Source organism: Ambystoma mexicanum, chromosome 3q, assembly GCF_040938575.1.
Source record: "Ambystoma mexicanum isolate Mex_15411 chromosome 3q, UKY_AmexF1_1, whole genome shotgun sequence".
In the NCBI taxonomy this organism is placed as follows: domain Eukaryota; kingdom Metazoa; phylum Chordata; class Amphibia; order Caudata; family Ambystomatidae; genus Ambystoma; species Ambystoma mexicanum.
In genome coordinates, this window is record NC_090926.1 from 1,246,207,360 (window position 1) to 1,246,232,031 (window position 24,672).

At 48.7% G+C, this 24,672-nt stretch overlaps 1 long non-coding RNA gene across 1 annotated transcript in view; it reads right to left on the bottom strand.

Annotated features, from left to right (window-relative positions):
* Nucleotides 1-19,682, bottom strand: part of LOC138581985 (uncharacterized) — a 142,569-nt gene extending 122,887 nt beyond the window's left edge. Inside the window, exon 1 of the long non-coding RNA XR_011304920.1 lies at nucleotides 19,498-19,682. This is a non-coding gene — a long non-coding RNA (uncharacterized lncRNA). The remainder of the gene's footprint in view (nucleotides 1-19,497) is intronic.
* Between the last annotated feature and the right edge of the window lie 4,990 nt (nucleotides 19,683-24,672).

The window sequence follows — 24,672 nt, forward strand, 5'->3', positions numbered from 1 at the left end:
GCCCCTGAAGCTTCCTGCTTCCACTGGTTCCTCACCCACACCTGTTTTTCCACATCGTCTGAAAAGGCACGCGACTGGCGCCTTCCCTTCTCAGGTGGGAGGGGGAAGGCATTGCCAATTCAGTCATTTTGGCACGATGCTACTTTTGGCCATCAGAGAGAACCTTAAAATCAAGGTGCATGTGTGATGCACCGAGGAACAAAGAAAGAGGCAGGGTTCCTACAGAATATATACTCCGTATTAAGGTGTGAACGTTAGGCAAACTGCCAGTGCCACCTATCGCACTACTGAGTTATTAGCCTGCCACAGACATGACAGGGGGCAAACTATTTACCACCCCCTCCTTGCCCCCAGGTGAGGTGGCTCAAGAGAGACTCCCAGCAGACGATGATTGGGCAGAGAAGAGACACGTCAGCTCTGAATGTAACACACTCTCCCTCCTCGGGAGACACACACGGGAGAGGAAGACCCGCCCTACCCCCCCAATAGGGGCAGATATGTCCCAGAACAGCTCACCTTCTCTCTTCAGGGCACACCCTAAAGGGGCGGGACCAGGACAACTCGCCAATGCGTTCTAGTGTGCTGTGTCTGGAAGAACAGGACAGCCACCTTCCCTCTGTTGGGAAGAGCCTACTGGAAGGGCTTTTTGGCTGTGCGTCTTGTTGTGTCTTTCATGTGCGCGGTGAGACCTCTGGGTGATCTGGCACGTTATAAGAATTAAAGTAAAGGAAAGGGCACCAATGACATTGGTAAACACACAAAGCCACCCCCCACGCCCTTAAACTGGGGTTTGTGCCACTGGCAGAACAATGCCCTCAGTGGGCATGTGGCATGACATGGCACAAGCAAGATATTCATGGGAGCTCCTGTTGTGTGCCCTCTAATGTAATGCTGCAGCCCACATTACACTAAGCACTGCCACAGACCCCGTCATTGCTATCAAGGAAGGTTTCTGTGATGTAGCCCAACATTACATGTAATGCTGCAGCCCACATTGCACTAAGCACTGCCGCAGGCCCTGTCATAGCTATCAAGCGAGGTCTCTGTGATGTAGCCCAACATTATATGTAATGCTGCAGCCCACATTGCACTAAGCACTGCCACAGACCCCGTCATAGCTATCAAGTGAGGTCTCTGTGATGTAGCCCAACATTATATGTAATGCTGCAGCCCACATTGCACTAAGCACTGCCACAGACCCCGTCATTGCTCTCAAGCGAGGTTTCTGTGATGTAGCCCAACATTATATGTAATGCTGCAGCCCACATTGCACTAAGCACTGCCGCAGGCCCCGTCATAGCTATCAAGTGAGGTCTCTGTGATGTAGCCCAACATTATATGTAATGCCGCAGCCCACATTGCACTAAGCACTGGCACAGACCCAGTCATTGCTATCAAGGGAGGTTTCTGTGATGTAGCCCAACATTATATGTAATGCCTCAGCCCACATTGCACTAAGCACTGCCACAGACTATCAAGCGAGGTTTCTGTGATGTAGCCCAACATTATATGTAATGCCTCAGCCCACATTGCACTAAGCACTGCCACAGACCCAGTCATTGCTATCAAGGGAGGTTTCTGTGATGTAGCCCAACATTATATGTAATGCTGCAGCCCACATTGCACTAAGCACTGCCACAGACCCAGTCATTGCTATCAAGGGAGGTTTCTGTGATGTAGCCCAACATTATATGTAATGCCTCAGCCCACATTGCACTAAGCACTGCCACAGACCCAGTCATTGCTATCAAGCGAGGTTTCTGTGATGTAGCCCAACATTATATGTAATGCCTCAGCCCACATTGCACTAAGCACTGCTACAGACCCAGTCATTGCTATCAAGCGAGGTTTCTGTGATGTAGCCCAACATTATATGTAATGCTGCAGCCCACATTGCACTAAGCACTGCCACACACACACCCCGTCATTGCTATCAAGCAAGGTTTCTGTGATGTAGCCCAACATTACATGTAATGCTGCAGCCCACATTGCACTAAGCACTGCCGCAGGCCCTGTCATAGCTATCAAGCAAGGTTTCTGTGATGTAGCCCAACATTACATGTAATGCTGCAGCCCACATTGCAATAAGCACTGCCACACACACAACCCGTCATTGCTATCAAGGGAGGTCTCTGTGATGTAGCCCAACATTACATGTAATGCTGCAGCCCACATTGCACTAAGCACTGCCGCAGGCCCGGTCATAGCTATCAAGCGAGGTCTCTGTGATGTAACCCAACATTACATGTAATGCTGCAGCCCACATTGCACTAAACACTGCCGCAGGCCCGGTCATAGCTATCAAGCGAGGTCTACGTGATGTAGCCCAACATTACATGTAATGCTGCAGCCCCCATTGCACTAAGGGGCTGCAGTAAGCCACACTGCACTAAGCACTGCCACAGACCCCGTCATTGCTATCAAGTGAGGTTTCTGTGATGTAGCCAAACATTACATGTAATGCTGCAGCCCACATTGCACTAAACACTGCCACACACCCCGTCATTGCAATCAAGCGAGGTTTCTGTGATGTAGCCAAACATTACATGTAATGCTGCAGCCCACATTGCACTAAGCACTGCCACACACACACCCCGTCATTGCAATCAAGCGAGGTTTCTGTGATGTAGCCAAACATTACATGTAATGCTGCAGCCCACATTGCACTAAACACTGCCGCAGACCCTGTCATTGCTATCAAGCAAGGTTTCTGTGATGTAGCCAAACATTACATGTAATGCTGCAGCCCACATTGCACTAAGCACTGCCACACACACACCCCGTCATTGCTATCAAGCGAGGTTTCTGGGATGTAGCCAAACATTACATGTAATGCTGCAGCCCACATTGCACTAAGCACTGCCACACACCCCGTCATTGCAATCAAGCAAGGTTTCTGTGATGTAGCCAAACATTATATGTAATGCCACAGCCCACATTGCACTAAGCACTGTCACACACCCCGCCATTGCTATCAAGCAAGGTGCTATCAAGCGAGGTTTTTGTGATGTAGCCCAACATTACATGTAATGCTGCAGCACACATTGCACTAAGCACTGCCACAGACCCCATCATTGCTATTAAGCAAGGTTTCTGTGATGTAACCCAACATTACATATAGTGAAATGTGGCCAGTGGCATGACAAGAGAGGGCAAGAAGTACTTCTGTGAGCACACATATAAATGTTGGCTTGAAATACTATGCAACAGGCCCACAAACTGCTGGAAGGTGCCCATTGCTAGGAAATGTAGGACTGGCACTAACCTCAGGCTGAGTGTGTACCAATTTGGCTTTACACCTCACCCTGTTTCAGCTGCAGTACTTTCATGATGATATTTCCTTTCAGACGATGGAGGCTCAATATTTGACTACCCGTGTGAGCCCATGAGAAGGGTCTTACTATGGGGATGCATGATCCCTGTTTTTCCTCCTTAGCTTTGGTGCCCTCTATTATTGTAGTAGTAGCTGTCATTTATATAGTGCTGTTTTCAATGTTTAGGGCCTCAATACACTTTGTGGTAGGAACGCCCTTGGGGACCGAAGTCCAGGTATGGGAACATTCTCATTAGAATATGTGTGTGCATTTGGCCAAGATTAGGAATTAGGTGGGCTGACTAGGCTCCAGTAAGTAATCCAAGAGGTCTGGCACGTGAATAGATGGTGAGGGTGGTCACAAGAGTGCACTAGTGCAAGAGATTTGTTATGTGTCCAGCTCAACCGAAATGCTGTCGTAGGTTGTCGCTGTATTATAATGGCAGAGGTGTTGACGCACGTCCAGTGTAAGGAGGCGACGACGTAAGAGATCTTTCTGCAACTCACGTGTGTATGTCAGCATTTCGGAATGGCAGGTCCCGCCTTTCATCATTATGTTATGTCAAAAAGATTTTGATAGTGCGCCCATCAACACCAAAGTGGTCTTAGGTTTCTCTGCACAGTGGCATATTGGCCCCCACGCCCGTGGTGTACCAGGCAGTGGGCTGCGATGGAAAGGAAAAGGACATTGTGACAGGCTAAGAGAAGCAGGGGTGGGACAGATGGGAAGCAGACAAGTTGAAAGATATAAAGGGGTGCAGAGATATGATATGGCATTTATAACGCGCATATACACAAGTGTTTTAAGGCGATAAATGAGTGCCATTTAGTGGTGTAAGCGTTACAGCGGGGGCAAGCTAGTGACGCTCACTATTATTCCATGCAGCCTCCAGACTGCGTGAAAGCCTTCAGGCTCTATGGCAGGGGTCTGCAACCTGTGGATCCCAAGATGTTTTGGACCACGACTCCCATGATTCCTCACCATTGACTATGCTGGCTAGGGCTGATGGGAGTTGTCATCTGGAGGGCCACTGATTGCAGACCCGTGCATTAGTTGGCACTTAGGAGGCCATGAGGTCCTCAGTGTTGGAGGCTCAGCATGTGCAGAAGAACACACGCTGCGGCTAAAAGGTTTGATCCTGCATACCTTCGCGTGGGACCTTCAACTCGGAGCAATGCCTCTAGACCACTCAGAGAAAAGATGGAGTGAGTGAGTGTGAGTGAAAGAGAGACAGAGAGAGAGTGTGTGTGAGAGAGATATATATATATATATATATATATATATACGCGTTGAAGAAAACACACAGAAATGAGGACCACGCACAGGAGTTAACGGAAAACACTTAGCTGCAAAGACTGCACCCACGCGATGTAGATAACACATAGCTGTGAAGACCATGCACATGCGCTGTAGATAACACGTAGCTGAGAAGACCACGCACACGCGTTGAATGAAGCACGCACACGCATTGAAGGAAGCACGTAGCAGTGTATCTTTTTCAAACTCGCACGCGCGCTCTTAACAGATGAATCCGAGCTCACACGTGCCTCATCCGAATACGCACACGTGCTGTAGAAAACACGTAGCTGCAAAGACCGCTCACATGCGCTGTAGATAACAAGTAGCTGCGAAGACCATGCACACGCGTTGTAGAAAGCACGTAGCTGCAAAGACTGCACACACGCGATGTAGATAACACGTAGCTGCGAAGACCGCTCACACGCACTGTAGATAACACGTAGCTACGAAGACCACGCACACGCGTTGTAGAAAACACGCCCTAAGAGAATTATTGTAAGAACATATTTAAAGTATAAGACAACAGAACCAAAAAAGGTTAAGCTCCACTAAGTATGTTGCGCTGCTAGACTCCCCATATTTCAAGAAAACTGCCGATGAAATAACAAAGTGTAATCCAACAAAGACAGAACCACGCAGATGAATGTCCAATGTGTCTTGTATTCAGAGACTTTTCATTAGCCAGAGTGATTTGCCAACACGTGTTTCGACCTTCTGCGGTCTTTCTCAAGGCAAAAAATCTAATTGGAGTCCAAGTATGTACTGCTAATATGCTGGAAAATTATTTTGAAATAGATCTGGATTTCGTCTCCAAAGAACCTGAAGTAAACATTGTTCAGCCCAACAGATAGAAAAGAAAGCGTCAAGTCACTGCTGAGCTCCAGCATGTGTCCTGGAGCAAAATTCTGCGTCTCCAAAAGAACCTGCCGTCTCCTGCACGCATTAACGGTCCGCAAAAGCCATTCAGATGCTGCTCGGTACCATGTCATCCCAAAGTATAAGTCTACAAATATAGTACTTTTTGATTTTTTGTGCCTTGAAAAACATGCAGAAATGAGATGAATCCGAGCTCACACGCGCCTCATCCGAACATGTGCTGTAGAAAACACGTAGCTGCGAAGACCGCTCACACGCGCTGTAGATAACACGTAGCTGCGAAGAGCATGCACACATGTTGTAGAAAACATGTAGTGCGAAGCCAACGCACATGCGTTGTAGAAAACATGTTGTTGCAAAGACCGCACACGCGCGCTGTAGATAACACATAGCTGCGAAGACCACGCACACGCGTTGTAGAAAATACATAGCTACGAAGACTGCACACACGCGCTGTAGATAACACGTAGCTGCGAAGACCACGCACACGCGCTGTAGATAACACGTAGCTGAGAAGACTGCACACACGCGTTGAATGAAGCACGTATCAGTGTATCTTTTTCAAACTCGTACACGCACTCTAAACAGATAAATCCGAGCTCACACGTGCCTCATCCGGACACGCACACACGTTGAAGAAAAACACGCATAAATGATGACCGCGCACAGGCATTAACGGAAAACACATAGCAGTGAAAACTGCGCACACGCGCTGTGGAAAACACGTAGCTGTGAAGACCACGCACACGTGTTGTGAATGGAAGAGGGGCCCTGTATGGAACCCCGCCTTCCCTTTCCATGGTGGCTATCTTGGTAAAGGATTTTCCTTCCTACACCGGGATGCTGCAGGCATACCGGTGTGGGAAGAAAAATCTTTTTTTAGCACCCCGGGTTCCTGCTTTGGGAACCTAGGGTGCTAATGGCCTTCATCCATTTAAAAGGACGTTATGGTTAAGTTGTGCTACTAGAAATCTATGAAATTCAGTAAAAAAACTTTGTTAAAGGGACATTATGGTTAAGTTGCTCTACTAAAAACCTATGCAATTCAGTAAAAAAAACTTTGTTAAAGGGACGTTATGGTTAAGTTGCGCTACTAAAAACCTATGAAATTCAGTAAAAAAACTTTGTTAAAGGGACGTTATGGTTCCAAGTAAAACCGAAAAACCCCTGAAATTCGCCAGTTATGGTAAGCTAAGCAACCATAACTCGCGCCACCACCGTGCACTGCTATGACTAACACCCAGGACATCAAAGATGACATCACAAATATCATTGATGATATCACTGATAACATCACATGTCTGAATCGCTATTTTTTCCTTTAGTGATATATCTTAGACAGTAATAGGCACAAAAAAATCAAAAAGTAATATATTTGTAGACTTATACTTTAAATATGTTCTTACAATAATTCTCTTAGGGCCCACTCGCACCATATAAAACATATACATAATAATAGACAATCAGTAAGGTTATCAACACTTTAGAGCCTATGCACCACCCGCGTGTGCGGACCCAGACCTAGGATTCTCATTCCTGCGGCTCCTCCACATGCTAGCAGGAGAAGTGCCAACTCTCATTGCGATGAAGCTGATCTCACTGGGTAAGAAAATCAGCTGCGCGGGCCGAATTATATCCATGGAGCGGGGCAACATTCAGCATTGTTTCATTAGGAATATTGCCTTCATGAATAACACCAGTACAAACGTGCTATTTGTAGATGCACTTTTATGCCATATCACGATATGAGAGGCCTCATGATCGGCGCTGAAATAGGTTGAAAATGTTTTACAGTGGCAATGGTGGCATATGTATTTATATATTTATTTATGTACTGTGCATTTGTTCGGTGCTCCTAAATCAAGTAAATAATGTTTCAAAGTGCCCACAGGGCAGCAGGGATGGAACATGGGAATGAAAAATAGACAATGAGAAAAGGAGGAGGACCTACTAGGCCTTGTGAGCATTCAGAACACGCAAGTGCAGAGGGGAGGGTTTAGTTGCATCAGGGGAAGTGCTGAGAGGGAAGATGGAGGGAGTAAGTGCTAGTTATGCAAGGAGGAAGTGCTGATAGTAAGTAGTTGTAAGTGCTTAGGTGGATTGGTCAGCCAAGAATAAATAAGTGCAGGCCAGTAGTGACATCGGCCGGCGGGTGCCAAGGCAAAGTGCTGGGAAAATTGGAGGCTCTAGGCGATTGGGTGTGAGAGACCAGGACCCGGGAGGGCACATAAGGGCACATAAGGGCCCTGGTCACCAATCTCAGCAGCTGAGGGAAATTAGCAAAGGTGGGAGGAAGGGAAGGAGGAGGTGGCAAGGAAAGTCTTGAGGAGCTTCCGGAATTTGAGGAGATCCTGCTCAAGACGGAGGGGAAGAGGGAGGCTGTTCCATAGGATGGAGCCTGCCGACGAGAGAGATCGGCCACCAGCTCGCTGTTTAGCGAAGCGCTTTAGCTGTAGGTAGCCTGGTTCCCGGCCCCAGACAGCCTTGTGAATGATGCAGAGGGATTTGAATTTGATCCTTGCAGCAACCGGGAGCCAGTGGAGAGATGCGGTCCCTGGGCTTGAGGCCAAGGATAAGTCTTGCAACCCTATTCTGGATTACCTGGAGGGGTCGTAGAGAAGAAGAGGGTAGATTAAGGTAGAGCCCATTGCAGTACTCTAGCCTAGAGAGAACCAGAGCTCTAGAGATCTTGAGTTTCGGGAGGAAAGGAAGAATTCCTTCGAGGAGCTGGAGCTGAAAATGGGACTTCTTGGCAAGGTCCTGAATTTGAGGGAGGAAGGAAAGAGAGGTGTTGAAGATTACACCAGGGTTTCTGGCTCCCGATGAAGGAGAAGGAGGAGAACCCATAGAGGGTGGCTTGGGTGATGGGAATAAAGAGGGAGCAGGAGTCCCAATGGGAAGGATCTCAGTCTTGCTGGCGTTGAGGCAGAGATCATTGGAGGCACACCAGGATTGGATGGCAGATAGGCACCCAGGAACGATGGAGGGAGTAAGAAGAGGATCAGATGGAAGTTTGAAGAAGAGTTGTGCGTCATCTGCGTAATACTGCAAATTTGGGGAGAAGGTGGAAATTAGGTGTGCAAGCGCAGCACCTAAGGTTGGAGCCTGTGACGTCCCTCAAGGCTCCAACCTTTCCCCTTGTTAAAGATCCAAGGGGAAAGGTTGGAGCCTTGAGGGACGTCACAGGTAGAGATGGAGGTGAGGGAGGAGAAAGAGCCCAGAATGACCTGGGATGGAAGGTCAATGAGGAAGGAGGTCAACCAGTCCAGTGCCTGCTCCGAGATTCCTAGGGTATCATGGAGCCGTATTATGAGGATGGAGTGGTTGACTGTATCGAATGCAGAGGAGAGATCAAGTAGGATGAGAACAGGTGGAGAGTTGGAGTCAAGGGATGTGACGTGTTCAGAAGAGCAGTTTCCATGCCTATGGATGCTTGGAATCCAGATTGATGGTCATGGAGGCAGCCAACAGGTTCTGTGTGCTGGGTCAGTTGGGGGAGGGCCGGGAAGGGGTGATGGATATGGGGCGGTAGTTGGCTGCACAAGACGGGTCTGCAGAAGGTTTTTTTCAGGAGGAGGCACACAAGGGAGTGCTTGATGGGGGAGGAGAAGATCCAGTAGCAAAAGATTGGTTGCGGAAATCATCGAGTGCAGGGGCAAGGGAGACAATATTGTCCTTAATGGCCCTGGAGGAGCAGGGGCAAACCTGTTTGGGGGAGACCTTCATAGAGCAGACAACTCCGGTGACCTCATCAGTTGTGATAGGAGAGAAGAAGGAGAGAGAGGCAGAGGGAGGATTGGAGTTCATAGGAGGCAAGAGGGAGGGATAAGGGATGGGAGAGAGGAATCCAAGGGTACTCAGGATGTCCTGAGTTTTTTTTCAATGAAGTGTGTGGCATATGCGTTGCAGAGGCCTGCGATGGAAAAGGTGGGGAGGAGACTGTGAAGGGGTTGTTTGATTCATTGCAGATAAGAGTTCAGCCGTGTTGTTTGATGCATCAGATATGCAAGCCTGGATGTGGGCCCTTTTCTTGGTGCAGCTGGTGAGTCTGTATTGCCTTTGGAGCAGGGGGCAGGCTAGTTTGTCAGAGGGTGAGTCTGAGGTCTGCTACTTCCATTCCAGAGCTTGCACTTTGCTTTCAGGTCTGCAAGCTAGGAGTCATACCAGGTGTTACGCTTAGAGGCATGTTTCAGGCTGATCCTCATGACTGTGGCAAAAGTGTCAAGGGTATTAGTAATGGCAAGTTGGAGGTTGTTCAGAGCAGGGCCAGAGGTGGAGTCTGGAGTGGCTGGACAGGGGAGGATGAAGGTAGATGCGAAGGCATCAACTGACACTCGTTTCATCGGACGGATGTTCGTGAACAAGGTTGGAAGGGCTTGTGGAGGTAAGATTAGAGACGTGCTTTCGGCGCTATAGAAATAAATAAATAGAAAAGAGAGGACTCAGGTGAGAGCAGAGGAGATAGTGGTCTGACCAGGAGAGTGGGGTGATCAAGGGGCGGAAAGTGAAAGATCTGTGTGGATAAAGGCATCAAGAGTGTGTCCTGCAGAGTGGTTAGGGCCAGAAGTGAGGATGGAGAGGGAGTAAGGTCATGGAAGAGAGTGGATGCCGTGAATGAGGAGTCAAGGTGAATGTTCAAATCGCCCATGAGAAGGCGTTTATAGGTGGCAGTGAGGAGGGAGGAGGAGAAATCTGCCCATTCAGAGAGGATCAGGGTGGTAGAGACAGGTGGAAATGGTCATGAGAGGTGGGAGAGATGACCAACTTTCAGACCAGGCTTTCGAAGGAAGAATAGTTCTGTGTGGGTATGAGGGAGGAAGGAACATACTCAGGGAAGATGAGAGCATGTCACCTGCCTGCGCAGTTAGTGAGAGGCTTACAGATAAACTTATAGCCATCAAGGAGAAGAGAGTCAAAAGCAGTGACTGAGCTGCCCTTGAAACACGTCTCGGTTAGAGCAAGGATATCGAGGTCAAGGTCTTCAAGAAGAAGGCAGATGTCAGCAGAGTGTTTGTTGGCATAACGAGCATTAAACGTGGCTAGATGCAAGAGATCTCCACCTTTGAAGGTTTACCGGGGAGGGATACAGGGCCGTGGTACACCAGTTGGGCGGGGGCAGAGAGAGTGGAAGAAGGAGTAACAGGAGTAGGAGGAAGTTAATGAGGGATAGCAGGCACGGGGTCAAAGAGGAGGAGGTTGCGGTAAGGACCCTGAACCAAGAGTGCAAGACAGTGCTGGTTTGATAGACATTTATGAAACACCTGGATGATGTGAAGCCCGCCAAGAGGACTTCCCATTTGGTGCCAAATGTTAGGAGGGAGAATGTTAGGAGGGAGAGTAAAGATGAGAAGGGACAGAAAAGAGGATATCAGTAAAGATCTTTCGAGAGGTTGCACTGACATAGGTGTATGCGATGGGTGGGCCAGGGTTAGAAGCCAGGATATCTTTTTTATGCTTTTTCCTTCCAGACTTTGTGAGCGAGGGAGGATAGGTGATGGTCTAGCAGTTAGAAAAGATGGGGGAGATGTTGAGTGCCAGAGAGATAGCAGAAGGAGGAAGTAAGAGGAGGCTACACAGCACAGTATGAGCACAAGTCACCAGGCGGCCTAGTAGCCGATGGAAGCAAGACACAGATGCACTGAGGTAGCAATCAAGGCACACAAGGAGTTGCAGGGCACCTAAAAACGATTTTGATACCGGGCACTCAGAAACACAAAAACGAAATTGGCAGCACACCTTTGCAGAGGACAGATTGTGATTTTAGTAGGAGTGAGTGATAGTAAGTAGTCAAGAAGGAGGCATCTTGTAGGCACAGCGTGGTTCAAGGCTGTTTAGGATTTGCGTGGCAAGGCAGTCCCCCATGCTCAGACATTACTTACAGGAAATCTGCAGGGAGCGTTGGATTGCAGCACGAGTTCGTGTTGTGACAGACTGTCTGCCTGTCGGTCGCTCCGTGCTTATGGTGTTAAAGGGGAGAGGGCCCTCCGAGCCCTCCTAGGGCCGGACAGGGACAGACAGGGGGCCTTAGGGCCTTCATCGGAGGCCAGCTTATGCCCTGCGGTAGCCTGATTGGCTACTTGCAAAAGAGTCAAGCCAATCAGAGCAGCAGTAGGGCAAGCAGTCGAGGGGCTGCGGGGCAAATGGCGGTGGCCATGATGGAAGGGCAGCAAGTCTCTGAGCACACTCACCGCAAATGTTTTGGATGGGCAGAGCCCACGTAATATGATGTAAAAGCAGATTCCCTTCCAAATTTACTTTGGAAACAATTGCAGCGCTGCACGTGCGCAGGAATTAAATCCGATATTAAATGCAATTTCATGCTCATGTGGCTCCTTGACTCGTTACCTGATGTGCATGCTGCTGCAGGGAACTGATTCCTCCTCCTCGTGGCCCCGGAGGCGGAGGGTGGAGGCAGCGACCACCTCAGCGTGGAGAGAGTGTAGCATATATTGTTGAGACCAGCCCCATGACTTAATTAGAGACTAGGACAGGGGCAACACATTTGTCTTGGAAGCAAGACAATGCAGAGCAACACAGGTTCAAATCCTAGTGCCGCGCTTAGGTACTGGTCTCCTGTATTATGAACATTATAAAAGATTAACTCATTGATTAAGGAGATAGTTGGTTAGGTCTCGCTCCGTCACTGGCCACGCATTGCAGGAACCAGATCCCCCCGAATCACCCCTAAAATGAAGACTTTGGGCCTCATTACGAGTTTGGAGGTAGCCATGCCATTTTTAGCGGCATGGCTACCCCCAAACTCGGGTCCGGGTGCTGAGAAAATGGGAATTACCGGGCCATTCTGACCTTTGCAGGCCCGATAATTCCCATTTGCGGGACCCGGACCCGGTACGTCCCCATTCCCATTTGAGCCCATCTGGGGCTCAAATGGGAATGGGGAGGATGCTAACAACGGTCCCGTTAGTGACGGGACCGTTGTTAGCATCCTGTTCTGCTAGCGGGTGCTGCTCTGCACGTCTGGTCTGACCAAGCGTACAGGGCGGCCCCGCGAGCAGAACTCATAATGAGGCGGTGAGGCAATACCGGCGCCGTTGTTGCCTTACCGCCAGGGTCGTAATGAGGCCCTTTATCTTTACTTCGCACCACTCCAGTCATGCTGGATACCCCCCTGCCAGTAAAACGACCCATTCATGACTATGGCCCGCTCAGATCCATTGTTTTGATTGTCGTCTGCATTCTAGTTGTCGAGTACGCGAGTCCGCAGCAAGCGGACACACCACTGCTAGGACACTGCACACAGTAGAATTGCCAGATGTGGGAGAAATTGTGGAATGCCTTTTTTAGAACATTTGTCCTGTATCAGAATGAACACCTAAGTGTGGGGATGACATCAGAGCCTTTCAACCTTTTCAGTTTGAATGGGCCTCAAGCCTTGGGGTGCGGGGCGGGGGGACTGAGCAGCTTCCCCATGTTGGGAGACTGATAAAGTAAAATACTTGATAAAATTCAGGACATTAAATGTGCGTGTTGCATGTTACAGGTTGCCTTTGCTGGCAACTTCAGGCCGTCACCTCCACTGGGCTTTGCACTATGCAGCAGGGTTATCAGCTCATTGCCTTTTACTCCAGTTTTAACTACATTAGCACTTTGCTGGCAAAAAGCAATAAGGAGCTTTTCAGTGAACATTTTGTATTTCTGCTCCCCGCTGGCAGCCTGTGCATTGATAATTGGCAGCCATTTACCCCCTCACTGCATTCCTAATCTGCATCCAGTTACCCCCTCACTGCAATCCTTTACGACTCCATTATAACATAAGCACACCATGGGTGCCTCAGACAGTATTTCCCAGCTGTAGGTAAGGGGGCCACACCCCAAACATCATGTTGAAATGGCCTCCAATGTGCACTGACACATAGTCAGACAGCCTTGCTTCACCTGTGTGGAGGGAAGCCTCCACACAGGTGAAAAAAACCTGGAAAAAAGCCCTCCCTCCCATCTTCACCTACCCCGCAAAGTCGTGGCTGAGGCTTGCCACAGTGCCTAGAGTCCTGCCCGCGTGCAGACAGAGGCGGATTTAACAGGGGGCATGGTGTGAACATGTCTCAGCAGGATACTTTTTACACCAGAGAATGATTAGTGATAGCAACAGACATGAGCAGTGACTGTTGCAGTGGCACTTTGTGCTTGGAATTAGATAAGCTTTTAATATGCTATTGTTGGGCGATTAGAAAGGATGGTGGTAAAGAATAACCTTATCATGCTTTTTTACTTCACCTTGTGTCTGTAAGAAGCTGTAGGTTCTCATTCATTTGCATGCTGGAACTTGTAGGCTTTATTCATGATGCAGAAAATATCGCTGAAGAGTGGGAAAAATGGTGGGAAAAGCGTTTACAGCCACATGTTTACACAGTGAAGAGTTGTGTACAGCACACGTAACACGTTTGCCTGCAGTTCTGTGTCTGCCTGCCACATCTTTGCTTTTCATCCAGCATGCATTCTTCTGCTGGTTGGATTCCTATAGAATCTGGCTGTGCTTTGCACCTGGTAAAAGGAATGAATAGCACATGGCTTGCAGAATCCATAATTGCGGAAGGCATTTACCCTTTTCCAGACTGGTAGTGGAACAATGAAGAGTTTTCCTGTGTTTTACTATTTACTTTTCAACTACCTATTGGAAACCATTCAAATTGCCCATATGGCCTTTGCACTCGAAAGTGCACTCGAAAGTGCAAACAGAAGCTTTATGCAATTGAGGATTCAAAATAAAATTACCCCATACTTTTTTTTATAACCATATTTCTACAATGAGGTATACATTGTCAGGTTGATTTATCATTTGACTTGTGGACTTTTTAAGTCATCTGTATAAAATGCAGTATTATTTTAGGTTTTCAAACCCACAAATTAACACGTATTTTTAACAACTTGAACTGGGAAGATACGTGCCAAGTACCTATCTTTCAGACTAGGCTCAATTTCCGGCTTTACTCACCACTTAGCCAAGGTGTGTGATTCTGTGCAAATCATGTAATCACACTGTGTCTTGCCTATCAAAATGAGGTATTATTGTATTGTATTGTTTATTTATTTATTTATAGAGCGCACCGGGCCCTCAGGCATCTGGGCTCTTAACAAATTTCAAGTTACAGGTGATGGTTACAGCGAAGGATAAGAACTATACATAAAGGAGACAATACATACTTGAATGAAACTATTTACAGAATATATACAGTGGCATAATTTTTGCAGCCTATTTACATGTATATACTTGTATTATGCAGAACCATGTGGCGGTGCTCTGGGACATCTTGTGTTCATAACGCGATGATCATCACTGATCGCAAGAGTGCAGCCACCGCTTCGCATTCGTCGTGAAAGAGTGGAAGGACGGTAGCGCTCTTAAGGTGTCTGGCAGACCCGCCCAGACTGGAAAACTGGAGCCTCCAGTTTTTTTTTTTTTTTTTTTTTAAATTGAGGACTCTAAGGCTGTTAGATTGCGCCTTTCTGATGGGCCGTTCTGATGTGTATTTACTGAATCTATTCGTCAGATATATGGGTGCCTTGTTGGTGAGACATTTGTAGGTAAGATTTAATGATTTTAACTTGATTCTGTCATTTATGGCAAGACAATTGATAGAGTGTCTTTCCTGGGAGATGTGCTGCGATTTAGGAGTGCAGATCTTAAGGCATTATTTTGGAGTGTCTGTAGTTTGATGATGTTGTGTTTACTGGTGCCCAGATAAAGTGCATTACAGTAGTCCAGCTTGGATAGTATTAATGCTTGTACAATCTTAGTGCAACTTTCAGAGGGTAAGAATGGTTTGCATGCGTAAATCAATTTACAGATGTAGCTAGTTGCAGAGGTAGTGGCATTTACTTGTTTATTAAGGTTGAGTGCAGAATCCAAGTAGAAACCTAAGGTTTTTACTTCATTAGCGACTTTGATCTTGATACCATCAATAGTGATGGTGTTGTATTGAAGAGAACGTTTATTCAGTCTATTGGTAGAACCGATGATTAAGAGCTCAGTTTCTTCGTCATTGAGACACAGTCCGTGGATGGCCATCCAAGTTGGAATAATTAAGTACATTTTGTTGATTAATTCTACATCTTTGTCATAGTCTCCTTGGATAGGGATGAGGATATGGGTGTCATCAGCATAGTTAGAGTATGAGACACCCATATTATCAAGTATGTCAAATAGGGGCTTAGTACATGTATTATACAAAATAGGGGAGACGCAGGAGCCCTGACGCAGAAGCCCTGAGGTGCACCACATGTGATGGGTGCGGGATCAGCTGCTAAGGAAGGTGAGAAAACCCTCTAGGTGCCCCTAGAAGCGATTCAGTTCAGAGTGTTTACTATTCCAAAAGAGTCTCACTCATGGTGTAATAGACTAGTGTAGATTCATATATAATAATATTGAACCTTCATCTTCATCGTACAAAGTAGTAGGTGTTTCCAAATGTGTACATCACCCTGGGGTTATTGGGCACATTACCACATGCTGTTGCTGTTGCTGATGCGCCCCGGCTCCCTCCTGCACACTCGCACGCCATCACACCATCATCTCAATTATACGTGTGCTGCACAAATGGCCACAAAAATACAATTTTGTGCTTCAAAATGTCATTCCACAAAATATCCCATTCTATGCTGGGGTATTCTGGCAGGGGGCTGTCTTTCACAACAAGATGCTGGGACCTGAAGCCACTTCTCTGCGGGCCGCTGGGAGCATCCACAATGTTTAGGGTGTCATTTTTCGAAACATGCTGATATGTAATAAGGGCTGGCGGCCTCATTGCTCCGCCTCACACGTGTACATACTACAAACATACGAAGGAAAAATGTCTGGCAATTCAAAATATTACAAAACCACAGTTATATGAAACTTATATTTAATAACGGTTTCTCCTTGTGACCTGGGTAATGTTCCCTTCCCTAGATTCAAAGCAGGACTTTTTTTATCCACAGTTCTAAATAGTTAAGTTCCGTTTTATAACACAGTTTTGGGAAAACAATGTTCTTCTTGCTTGAACAAGTCTCTCAATTGCAATTGTAATTGGTTATTTATAACGCACTTAATACTCAGAGGTTTCTAAGCGCACCAGGGGATCGAACCTGTGTTGCTCTGCGTCATCTTGTGCATTGCTCCTGAGCTATCCTCCCGGGACAATGGGGCTTCTCTACAGTTCCAACAGAAATAACAAATCTGTATTTTTCCACTGGCAACAAAAGGTTCAACACAATTTCTGCAGAATCGAAAGCACTTTCACGGTTCCTTATTGGCAATAGAAATAGTTTTCAGGATGATTCAAAATATAAGGTAGTAGCTTTGCCACTTCTTCTCCACCGTCTTTCACCACAACACAGTACTTTAATATCTTCCACCTGGTCCACTTACCTGCCAGGTCTAAATGTACCGGGTCCCTTGCCCAGGTTACTCGCCTGCCAGGACTATCAACTTCTAACTCTACTGCAATACTTCTGCGGTAACGTTCATTTAGCAACAGCTTAGCAAAGTCATTTGACTTTGAACAACTTCGGAAATGAACACTTCTTCTAAAAAGACATGAACCACATTGGTGCCGTTTATGCTCATTGCAGACTATGCTCGTCTCCTCCCGAGCGCTGGCTATCAGGAGGGCAGCTCTTCTGCTACAATCAGTATCCACAACTTCAGGATGGGCCACTTCTACCGGGTGACCAGAGGACGCATTGATGCAACTTCAGGATGGGCCACTTCTACTGGGTGACCAGAGGACGCATTGATGCAACTTCAGGATGGGCCACTTCTACTGGGTGACCAGAGGACGCATTGATGCAACTTCAGGATGGGCCACTTCTACCGGGTGACCAGAGGACGCATTGATGCAACTTCAGGATGGGCCACTTCTACTGGGTGACCAGAGGACGCATTGATGCAACTTCAGGATGGGCCACTTCTACTGGGTGACCAGAGGACGCATTGATGCAACTTCAGGATGGGCCACTTCTACCGGGTGACCAGAGGACGCATTGATGCAACTTCAGGATGGGCCACTTCTACTGGGTGACCAGAGGACGCATTGATGCAACTTCAGGATGGGCCACTTCTACTGGGTGACCAGAGGACGCATTGATGCAATTTCAGGACGGGCCACTTCTACTTGGTGACCAGAGGACGCATTGATGCAACTTCAGGATGGGCCACTTCTACTGGGTGACCAGAGGACGCATTGATGCAACTTCAGGACGGGCCACTTCTACTGGGTGACCAGAGGACGCATTGATGCAACTTCAGGACGGGCCACTTCTACTGGGTGACCAGAGGACGCATTGATGCAACTTCAGGACGGGCCACTTCTACTGGGTGACCAGAGGACGCATTGATGCAACTTCAGGACGGGCCACTTCTACTGGGTGACCAGAGGACGCATTGATGCAACTTCAGGACGGGCCACTTCTACTGGGTGACCAGAGGACGCATTGATGCAACTTCAGGACGGGCCACTTCTACTGGGTGACCAGAGGACGCATTGATGCAACTTCAGGACGGGCCACTTCTACTGGGTGACCAGAGGACGCATTGATGCAACTTCAGGACGGGCCACTTCTACTGGGTGAACAGAGGACGCATTGATGCAACTTCAGGATGGGCCACTTCTACTGGGTGAACAGAGGACGCATTGATGCAACTTCAGGATGGGCCACTTCTACTGGGTGACCAGAGGACGCATTGATGCAACTTCAGGACGGGCCACTTCTACCGGGTGACCAGAGGACGCATTGATGCAACTTCAGGACGGGCCACTTCTACTGGGTGACCAGAGGACGCATTGATGCAACTTCAGGACGGGCCACTTCTACTGGGTGAACAGAGGACGCATTGATGCAACTTCAGGATGGGCCACTTCTACTGTGTGACCAGAGGACGCATTGATGCAACTTCAGGACGGGCCACTTCTACTGGGTGACCAGAGGACGCATTGATGCAACTTCAGGACGGGCCACTTCTACTGGGTGACCAGAGGACGCATTGATGCAACTTCAGGACGGGCCACTTCTACTGGGTGACCAGAGGACGCATTGATGCAACTTCAGGACGGGCCACTTCTACTGGGTGACCAGAGGACGCATTGATGCAACTTCAGGACGGGCCACTTCTACTGGGTGACCAGAGGACGCATTGATGCAACTTCAGGACGGGCCACTTCTACTGGGTGAACAGAGGACGCATTGATGCAACTTCAGGACGGGCCACTTCTACTGGGTGAACAGAGGACGCATTGATGCAACTTCAGGATGGGCCACTTCTACTGGGTGACCAGAGGACGCATTGATGCAACTTCAGGACGGGCCACTTCTACTGGGTGAACAGAGGACGCATTGATGCAACTTCAGGATGGGCCACTTCTACTGGGTGACCAGAGGACGCATTGATGCAACTTCAGGACGGGCCACTTCTACTGGGTGAACAGAGGACGCATTGATGCAACACGGGCCACTTCTACTGGGTGACCAGAGGACGCATTGATGTTGCTGGTTCCACCCTCGGGAGCGCCACCTGCGGTGTAGATGCCACTCCTTGCCGCCTGAATGCGGACTGTCAGGAGGGCATCTCTTCTGCCACACTTGCTTCCCCACTTTTGCATCAATCCGACAATGCTGACAATGGCCTTTTATCCCCTTCGCTCTTCTAGGGTCTGGGCAATGCCTGTTTGGGTTTTCCTTAACTGTTGCCTCTTCCTCTTGGTGACAATAGAATTTACAATTGTTCTTCTTAACTGCCCTATTTGGGTGGGGGCTATATAGGTTGCTCTAAAGGTCTTTTCCTATTGCCCTCTTTTGGCTTTGGCAATGGTGGTTTTTCTCATCTTCAGACTTACAATTGCCCCCAAGGTTCTTATTCAGCCACCTTAGCTGATAAGCATTATTTTGGTTTGCAAAGTTGTGCCCAATCGTCCACTTCTGCCTCTAAGCATTAATTCGGTATTCAAAATTAGTTAACATAGGCCAGCGGGCGGCAACGGAGCAATCCGGGGTCACAGTCAACTAGCGAACTCACCGGTTGCTGCATACGCATCCGCTCGCTCCGCTGCCTTCGTGTCTTCTGCTTCCTTTTCCACGCTAGGTTGCTTTCTCCTGCTCCTACAGTCCGCGTTGGTCAGGGAAAGAGCGGCCCTCGCTCCAGAAGTGTGCCAGTGCCCGCCTGCCACAGAGCAAGCTTCACTTTGGGCAAAGCGTTCGAGATTAACGTTTCCCGCCGCACAGCCTCTCCACGCGAGATCTTCCTCGTCCCAGTACTTTGGGCATTGTGGGACTTGAAGTCCCCAGTGTCACAATTAGTTTGGTGTCCCTGCATACCACGTTTAAATGAATTACCGTCACTTCCATGATTAATCATGTTTTCAGGAGGACCTTTAAAAGGAGTCAATGATTGTTTGGAAAGCAAAGGCGTGCGAGAGCTCGATCAGAGCCTAGGATAGCAATGTTCTGATGTTCCTATTTAACGTCCTCTTGTTGTGTACAGGAGTTCTGTGGATAACTTTAGGGAGGGAAGGTTTGTGTCTAATAAATGATTAAGCCGAGCTTGCCTCCCCCCTCCTGCGGGGAATAGCTTTACTGTGACAACATGCCAGGGCATCACTGGCTTCTCTTCCCTTAAGGGAGACAAATGCCGCCTCTCACCCAAAGGAGTGCTCCTGGTCCCTTGGGGCCCGTCTCATACCACCCCCAGGGTTAGGGTCCGGCAGCGGCTGGCGCCCCCTGGCGGGGAGACTGTAGGCAGAGTTTCTGTGAGGACTCATCACAGCACCTGCGTCCTATTCTTGGGGCGCGATTATGTGGGTTCTCTTCTCAGGACTGAGGTGCGCAGCTTTCACGTCTCCTGTTGCGGCGATAGTTTGTCTTCTAGGGAACGGGAGGGTAGGTGGGAGATGAGGGGATAGGGCGGAAAGGGAGAGGAGAGCACTTTGGGAACTGCATAGGTGGGTGGGCCCGGGACCCAGGGGCCTCCTGCACTCAGAGGGCGCTGCTCTGGGGGTGTTAATGTCGCCATCGTACGTATCATCATAGCCCGATGTTTCGATTTGTTTGAAATACGAAACAATACTCTGTGAAGAAACATTTTGAAAGGTTGATTTTATCAACCAACCAAATATATAAAAAATAAACAAATTAAAAAGTATCACCATTATTCCACGGAATGGGTGACATTACACACGTCACCCAAATCAAATCTCGCGATTCTGGGCACATCACTGGTGAGGGGCCCGGGCCCTGCCACTAAACACCGCACTCCAATGCCACGGTAAGAACCATGCAGCACATGTCCCCCAGCTCATCAGCGCCCCAGTCTAAGCTCCGCCCACCCAGGGCCCTCGGGGACACGGGGCCCTTCGCCACGGGGTGCGGCGCACACACCGGGACCGGCCCCCGGCCGTGATTGGGGCCCCCTGATGCTGGGAAAAGCCCCGCCGTGTTCCTATGAGATAATGGTGAGCCGTGGCTGCGACGGCCTCCGCTCGGGTCCCCCTCTGTGCACCCCCACCTCTGGCATGCACACAGTTGTGGGAGCAGCTCGGCTGCAATGCCTTCTAAGGTAAAAGCGGCCCGTGCACACCCGCCCCTCCCACTCCCACTCCCGATCCCCGCTGCGCGCGCTCTCCCTTCCTCTCCCGCACCTACTCCCATTGTGTTTTTTACTTCCCCCTCCTCTTCTTCTTGCGGCCATGCCGGCGTGCTCTGCTTTCCCCTAACTCACCCTTTCTTTGGTTTGTTTCTAGTTCTCCCTTCACTCGTTACCAAGACAGAACGTGCGTGTGTGATTGTGCTGTTTTCCGCTCTGGCCCAATGGCTGTGCTGTGCTGGCCCTTGGCCTCGGCAGTAGTGCCCCGTGCAGTAGCAATGAGGGAGGCTTCCATGGCAGTACTTTGCTGGTCTTGGGGCTTGGCAGTAGTGTCCTGTGCAGTAGTGATGAGGGAGGCTTCCATGGTTGTGCTGTGTGATGCTAAGGTATAATGGCAGTGCTGTGCTGGCCCTTGGCCTCGGCAGTAGTGCCCCGTGCAGTAGTGATGGGTGAGGCTTCGATGGTTGTGCTGTTTTCTGCTCTGGCCCAATGGCAGTGCTGTGCTGGCCCTTGGCCTCGGCAGTAGTGCCCCGTGCAGTAGCAATGAGGGATGCTTCCATGGCAGTACTTTGCTGGTCTTGGGGCTTGGCAGTAGTGTCCTGTGCAGTAGTGATGAGGGAGGCTTCCATGGTTGTACTGTGTGATGCTAAGGTATAATGGCAGTGCTGTGCTGGCCCTTGGCCTCGGCAGTAGTGCCCCGTGCAGTAGTGATGAGGGAGGCTTCGATGATTGTGCTGTTTTCCGCTCTGGCCCAATGGCTGTGCTGTGCTGTGCTGTGCTGGCCCTTAGCCTCGGCGGTGGTGTCCTGTGCAGTAGTGATGAGGGAGGCTTCCATGGTTGTTCTGTGTGATGCTAAGGTACAATGGCAGTGTTGTGCTGGCCCTTGGCCTCGGCAGTAGTGCCCCGTGCAGTAGTGATGAGGGAGGCTTCGATGGTTGTGCTGTTTTCTGCTCTGGCCCAATGGCAGTCCTGTGCTGGCCCTGGGCCTCGGCGGTAGTGCCCCGTGCAGTAGCGATGAGGGAGGCTTCGGTGGTTGTGCTGTGTGATGCTAACGTTCAATGGCAGTGCTGTGCTGGCCCTGGGGCTTGGCAGTAGTGTCCTGTACAGTAGTGATGAGGGAGGCTTTGATGGTTGTGCTGTGTGATGCTAAGGTCCAACGGCACTGCGGTGATGGTCCTGGGGCTTTGCAGTAGTGTCCCGTGCAGTAGTGATGAGGGAGGCTTTGATGGTTGTGCTGTGTGATGCTAACGTTCAATGGCAGTGCTGTGCTGGCCCTGTGGCTTGGCAGTAGTGGCCTGTTCAGTAGTGATGAGGGAGGCTTCAATGATTGTTCTGTTTTCTGCTCTGGCCCAATGGCTGTGCTGTGCTGGTCTTGGGGCTTGGCAGTAGTGTCCTGTGCAGTAGTGATGAGGAGGCTTCGATGTTTGTGCTGTGTGATGCTAAGTTTCAATGGCAGTGCTGTGCTGGTCCTGGGGCTTGGCAGTAGTGTCCTGTGTAGTAGTGATGAGGGAGGCTTTAATGGTTGTGCTGTGTACTGCTAAGGTACAATGGCAGTGATGTGCTGGTCTTGGGGCTTTGCAGTAGTGTCCTGTGCAGTAGTGATCAGGGAAACTTCGATGGTTGTGCTGTGTGATGCTAATGTTCAATGGCAGTGCTGTGCTGGCCCTGGGGTTGGCAGTAGTGTCCTGTACAGTAGTGATGAGGGAGGCTTTGATGGTTAGGCTGTGTGATGCTAAGGTTCAATGGCAGTGCTGTGCTGGTCCTAGGGATTGGCAGTAGTGTCCTGTGTAGTAGTGATGAGGGAGGCTTTAATGGTTGTGCCTTGTACTGCGAAGGTACAATGGCAGTGCTGTGCTAGTCCTGGGGCTTGGCTGTAGTGTCCTGTGCAGTAGTGATGAGGGAGGCTTTGATGGTTCTGCTGTGTGATGCTAAGGTTCAATGGAAGTGCTGTGCTGGCCCTGGGCCTCTGCGAGCGGTTGTGCCCCATGCAGTAGCGATGAGGGAGGCTTCGATGATTGTGCTGTTTTCTGCTCTGGCCCAATGGCAGTGAAGAGGAAATGGCAAGTGACATCTACACTCCAGCCACCCCATTCATAGTACCCGGTATTTCACACCAAAGTATGTGATGTATGAAGAACAAATAAACCAGCAAAGAGCAATGGTAGGGCTCGGCCCAGTGCCTATTAGAGTAACAGCACCTATTGAAGTACGGACACCTAAGAAAACCTGGACAGCAAGGTACCCATTGAGAAAACCATATCTACAGTCAAGACAAAATGACGGGGTTCAGACTGGAATACCCGAAGAAGCCAAGAAGATAATAAAGAAAGACGAATGGTGACGTCATAAGACATCGGACGGACACACACATAGATGATATAAGACCAGAGAATGCTGATGGAAAACAAAGTCAAAAGAAGATACTTTGGATAAATGACATCTTGAACCCAAGATGGAGAAGCTTATGCCATATACACGATGAAGATAGCCTGTTAGTTTAAACATGTACAGATGCAAAGAACCGCAAGAAGCAAAGAAATCGTGAAGCTTGCATATGCTTAGTGGAAAAATAAGATGGCGGCAAGCGCCAACATATACATATATATACACCTCAAAAGCACTTTATACATTAGTATAATTCCACTACGCATATGAGCAGAATTGAACAAAGGTTACTAAAAGGTCTCAAGAGGAGAGTGTTGCAGCAAACAAATCAAGAATTAAGATGGAGCGAAACTCAGCTGAAGGTAACCATGCCAAGAAGCCAAGGTCATATCTGGTTGGGAAAAGGCTTACAGTGGATACAATTAAAAAGAAAAAAACAGAGTATCCTGTTCAGAAAGGTCAAGATAAGCCACAGATGGTAGAAGACCGGCAGAATTAAATCAAATACATGAAAATACATAAAGAAGAGGTAGATTTCACGGTGTCCTAGTCATGCGACAAGGCAGGAAGAGTAATACTTTCACACCTACGCATGGATCTCTGCCATACCCATACTCCTTAAAAGTTCTCAGACCAAGAAGCAGACTCGAGGCCAAACTACAAGTCAGTAATTAACCCATGACCACTGAGGTGATGATTGATTGTAACATAATCGGAGGGAAGCTGGGGTGCAGACGAGCTCCCTGCACCTGGCTGGTAGTTCTGCATGCTGCTAGACGTAAGTGGAAAAGTATGAGTGGGGTTGATACCAACCCAGTCATAGTGGACCGTGTAATCTAGGGTCCTATAGAGAGTAGAGCCAATGGGACGTCGTACTTTTAGTGACGTCTATAGTGGCCATTTTCAAGTAAGGGCTTAGTTGCCCCACCTGACATTGATTATCCAATCCCCTCTCCCTGTTACCACATACAGATATAGTACCTATGATAAAGTTACCTTCCTATAACCAATCACATTGCAGGTTAGGTTTTTAAGATTGCATGTCAATGATGCCAAGTTTTTGCTATAAATACTGTGTTTTTTCTAAAATTGGGTGGAGTTGGAAGAGAGAGTGAGAAGATCGAGCGGTTGCTGATGTTCATTGTACTCCCCGTTTTATGTACTTGTCATTAAACAGACTCCCTTAAACTATTGAGTTGTCATAGTTATTTGATGCATGAGTACGAA